Consider the following 5,487-nt stretch of genomic DNA (forward strand, 5'->3'; position numbering starts at 1 on the left):
TGTCATCAGATGGTTAACATGACCAAGTTTTTTTGGGCAAGATACTCAAACCCGAGTTGCTTCCAAAGCATTCATCAAAGTGTGAAAATAGAAAACGTGAGTGTGTGAAAAGGTGAATGAGGCTTTAGTATAAAGGAACCAATCTATAAAATTAAAATAACATTTTAGAACTGAGTAGCCACTATTATTTTCAACATAAATGTAGACAACACTAAGACTGTGATGACACTTTGATCACAGGGGAACTTTATCATCAAAGTCTGGGCTCTTCTCTTTGACTCAAACACACCCCAGATAGCAAGGAAACATTGAAACAACGTTGAGTCAATATCAGGCGACGTCATTGAATCAACGTTGAAGTGTGACGTTGACCTAACATCACTCTTGCACCCTTTTTTAATGTTGAAACAACGTCAGGTTTTGATGTTGAATCAATGTTGAAACCTGACATTGAATCTGACATTGAAACAATGTCAGATTCTGATATTGAAACACTGTTGAGCTATGGTGTTGATTTTCCACCTCTTTCGCACAGTTGCTTTTTATTAAAACAACAGTTAAATCATGACTGGAAATCTACCTTTCTTTATAGGTATTTTAACCAATACTAAACTACTGCATGTTTCCATCAATACTTAAACCACCTAAACACATAATTGTACTTATTCCTCAAATTGGACACCCTTTATAAAAAAAACAACAACAAATGTCTCACAATGTATCATGTCAATATTAATATCCTAAAATAAGAAAGCATTGCATGTGATGTAACAGAGAAAAAAAATAAACAAAAAAAGGTCAATAGGCATGTTTCGTTTGCTAAATACTTTATTAAAAGACAGTTTCCTATTTACATTTATATGTTTCACAGAAGTTTGTAATTTTTTACTCTGGGATGGGGATGCATGATGTGCGTCCTGCACCACCCATACCCATACGATCTGGGGCGTATCGGAGCCATTTCTGCACTGCTTGTGCAAAGACAAACTCGGACATAGAGTTTGCCCCTAACTGCTGCGTCAGGCCATCTAGGAAAAAAATACACACACAAACAAAAAAAGTGAATTAGAGCACATGAATAAGCTCTTGTTAACTGTCTTCAGCGGGGAGAAAGTATGTAAACTCCTAGGCTGATAAACATGAAAGTCACCAGGCGTAAATCTGCAAACTGCCGCATTTGATTCCCAAAGAGCTATGAGCGGAAAAAGTGATAAGTCTTAGCATGGTGTGCCGTGTATCCTTTAAAACAAAATAAACATGGGGTCCTCGGGCTGTACAACTACAACCCGAGGACTAAACAAGCCAAAGACCAAAGACTCCATCTCCAGATTAATCGGACATGAAAGTCTTGTTATTAAGAAAGACAAAGTAATATAGCAAAAAAACTGTAAAACTTACCACCATATATGCATTTGCAGAGCGCTGTATCTTTAAATGCCATTTTTTGCTTTGTCTGGTCCTTGGTTTTTTTCCCTGCCCAGTTGAGTACCGAGGCCAGCTCGTTTGTAATGGCATAAGCCATTACACGGCGGACTCGCACCTCCAGTGTGGTCCCTCCAATCAAGGCAAAGCGTCTCACCTATAGACACATTTTAAGAGATGGAATTAGCGTGTCTCATGTCTTAAATGTGTATGCAAGTGCTTGTGTGTTTAATCAACAGGCCGTTGTTATGTATTTAAATCACATCTGACAGCTATTACACTTTATAGTTACAAAGTGTACATAACCTTACCATTGCCTTATTTGCCTCTTATGATTGAAGAGCTGCCTCTGCATTGTTTAGCTCCTCAATGTTGTGCAAGGGCAAATCCAGAGGCAGTACCCCAGCATCTACCGATTCATTGCAGCAGGGATGGCGGATGGCTCTGACCTCCTCACGGAGTTCGTTAACAGCTGTCGTCAGGTCTGACAGCATAGCTAATATCTTTTGTGAGGTCGCATCTGTTTAAAAAAACAATTCCAGAAAGATTAATGGCTTAAGCAGTGAGAGGCGAAAAACTAATAAATAAATAATAAAATGCAGTTTACGTGTGGACAAAAGGTGCAAACGCAAGGTAGGTGAGCGTGCAACGTAAAGTTAGGTGAGCGTGCAACGTAAAGTTAGGTGAGCGTGCAACGTAAAGTTTGAATTGAGTGCGAATCGAAGCGGGTGCTCTCCAATCATTAAAAGTAACAAAGTCATTGAACACATTTATACAGTTACCTTTACGTTTATCAATCATATATCACAGATTTACAATTTTTTGTAGTACTATGCTAAAAAGCAACTACAGAGCGAAAGTCTGGGTCAAACGCCGAGGCAACGGCAAGAACAAAGGAACCCTCGATGCGTTAAAGCTAGCTTTGTAAGGGAATATAACGGAAAAGTATGAAACAAAAATGTTTTCTTTGTTGACTTTGTTCGCAATGCAATTTATTTGTTGCCGGATTGTAAGATGAAAGTAGACACAATTTCGGGCTCCCACATTTTGTCCGAAACTTTATATTAACAAGTTTGTTTGTTTTTTACTGTTATTCAAATGCAACCGTGGAAATAACAAATAGAACAAAAGTCATTCATTCTTACCTTATATTAATCGTGGTGCAGGCCAGTGCAGTGCATGAACTGATGCCTTCTCCGGTCAATTCCGCTGAGAGTAAATCTAATGTCCCGCTCTACTGTACAAGACAATGGTTACCTGAAGGGATGTACCACTGTGAGACGGGGGGGCTATGGAATAGTCCAAGTGGTAGCAGCTTTAATTTCCCGCTCAACCATAAATCAATGGTTTTTCAACGTGATTGTTGTCACCTTGTCAACTATAAATAGATCAACAATCAACGATGACAGAACAACAGTGAATCAATGTTATTTCAATGTCAGTGTCAGGTTTCATCAGTATTTCAATGTTGTTTCAACATTGGTTTTGTGTTGACACATCAAGCCTGACGATTCTGATGGTTCAGATGGAAAATCAACATCTGTTCAATGTCTCCTTGCTATCTGGGACAGCAGCCAATAAAGAAGCAAAGATATAACCAGGATAGTGAACTGAGCTGAAACCAGCACAGCTCATGAAGTTCACAGGAAATAGCCAATAAGAGTCTGTTATGACACCACAGATTTAACAAGTGAAGAAAATATGCAGTCTACATAGTGACAGTGCTGTTTAATTAAAGACAGGTTACAGCACAAACTCTGCCTGCCTGCAACAAACTACTTGTTTAGTTTGCCACTTGCTTTAATTGGTTGCAAATAGAAATCCAGTGGCAGAGGATAAAGTGAGCCCCCAGTTCCCTTTTGGGTGAACTCAGTAAACGGTGTCCTGATGAGTTTATGCTCCCAGTTGCTAATTTCAAGCATACAACATGAGCTCATTTTGTAAATTACAGTCCCCATTAGAGCAAAAAAAAAACGAGCTGGGTATGCTTTAGGCTGAGCTTTGACAGTCACGACCCTAATAGCATACAATGTGCCATGGTTGTTCAGATAGAACTTCATGTCATAACACCAAAATGCTCAGCTTAGGGCCTCACAACAGGACATCATTAACTAATGGGTGACGTTACATCCAGCATTTACAGTCCATTAGTACACTAACACTGAGTTTTATTAACTTGAAATCATTATTACAGTTCCATTTAATTTTATGTACATGTAGTTCTGAACATTGACTGTAGAAAACATGGACGACGCGACCCCGCCTCCTACCATTGTGCAAAAATGAAGCCAAAATACCCCGCTTGTGGAGGCTGCCATCTTGCAAATTTGGAGCCAGAGTCTGCGCAGTAGTGACTTGAGGTGGAGCGACTGTGTAACGCTCCCGCCCACACACCCGCTGGACGTGACCGCAAACACGCCCCCCTACACTTTTTACGTAGCCCCGCTGCTCGAGTTTTTTTGCTGGTTTACCTCGACTGATGACTCGTTTAATTAAGGTAAATACAACCATGTCACTTTTATAAAAAAGACACACAGCTTATCATCTTATAGTTCTAAAATCACTCTGTTGTTAATTCGTTAGTTAGCTTAGCCGCTAGCATACGCACTGTGTTGGAGGCTTGTTGCTAGCTAGTTAGCGATGCTACACACCTGCTACTCTTAATAGTCTTCAACACTTATGTTTTTTTTTATCCATTTTTAGACAGCGATGAGATCAGCTGCACACTCCACAGAGGCCCAGAGTTACTGTTAATATCAAAAATATAATGCTGTCCTTTGACATTTTAACATAAGACTGTGAGTGTAATGGATCTAAAACTGTTTAAATCTTCAGAGCCCTCTACAGCCTGGTAACATGGAGACTTTAAAAACAACAGCATGAGGTTTCAGTAGTGTAGTCTAATTTGTTCTTTTCATTTAATAATAGAGTCCATATTATATCAACAGCTACATTTACCCTGGAGATAAACTAGTGAGGGAGACCATCAGGACTAAGCTGGGTTTCATGGGTCCAGAGGTTTGGAGAAACGTCTTCCCTTTCTTTCATCACAGCTGTCCTGTGCCATAAGTTCTGTTGACCCACTGTAAGAGGCATCATTTAAGAAACACCAGGAAGACTGAAGCTCATGGCAGTGATCAAGCAGGACTCATGATCTTCACCAGCAGCTCCCTCACAGGGAAATCTTCAGCACTCCTCCGTAGGCCCGCCCCAGGAGATGGATAAACCCAGCATTTCATCAACACTGTGATGGAGACCTTTATTTTGTGTAATGTTATAAATACTCTGATACTCCCCAGAGGCTCCGGACTTTTACATAAAGATATTATATTCAGTCCTGTAGAAAGTTATATATTTAAAAATATGTGATCCTCTCTGGTTACTCTGGTATGAATAACTCTGAATCACTTTATGGTAAATAACACTATCTGCAAAAAACTGTGAAAGAATTCCAGATGACGAGTTTGTAGTTCAACATACAAGTGACACCCTTTGACCTTCATCAGGTTTTATTTAATTGTGTTAGACAAAATCTCATATGCTCTTCATGCAGCTGAGTACATCAAGTGTTTAAAACGGAAGCTGTGCAGGTCTGAGATCAGCAGCTTTGTGAAACACCAAACTGAGGTCCTGTTAATGCTGATATATAGTGACACAGTTACATGAGTGATTAATCCTTTCGTTTTTTGTCGTTTTTGTTTGACTTTATCAATAAAACAGCTGCAGCTTTCACTACAGCACGTGTGGTACTTTTAACCTTTGTACTGTTTTCATCAGTTCATTTTACAGTTAACATATGAACATGTTGGATGATCTGTCTGCTGTCACTCGATGGGGCTGAGGTCTGAATCTGAGGGCAGCTCCTGTAATCACAAAGACAACAGAGCCATCAAACTCAGATATAAATAAATAAATTTTATCCCTCAATATTGAAATAAAGCTGATTCTTCTGTCCTCACACACTCAGGATCTGAAGTTCTTCTCTTACATTTTTTCAGTACAGTATTACAGTACACTACAGAACTTTAATCCATAGTTCCTGATTAATGAGGAGTTACTGAAGTA

General features: G+C 39.4%; 1 long non-coding RNA gene across 1 annotated transcript; it reads right to left on the bottom strand.

Moving 5' to 3' along the window:
- Nucleotides 1-627: 627 nt before the first annotated feature.
- Nucleotides 628-2,660, bottom strand: LOC148106108 (uncharacterized). The gene is made up of 4 exons (XR_015720739.1): nucleotides 2,568-2,660; nucleotides 1,734-1,942; nucleotides 1,399-1,579; nucleotides 628-1,028 (listed from the first exon to the last, which is right to left on the bottom strand). It is a non-coding gene; the product is annotated as an uncharacterized LOC148106108 (long non-coding RNA).
- Between the last annotated feature and the right edge of the window lie 2,827 nt (nucleotides 2,661-5,487).

The sequence above is a fragment of the Neolamprologus brichardi genome, chromosome 2 (genome assembly GCF_056152115.1).
Source record: "Neolamprologus brichardi isolate AB-2024 chromosome 2, ASM5615211v1, whole genome shotgun sequence".
In the NCBI taxonomy this organism is placed as follows: Eukaryota; Metazoa; Chordata; class Actinopteri; order Cichliformes; family Cichlidae; genus Neolamprologus; species Neolamprologus brichardi.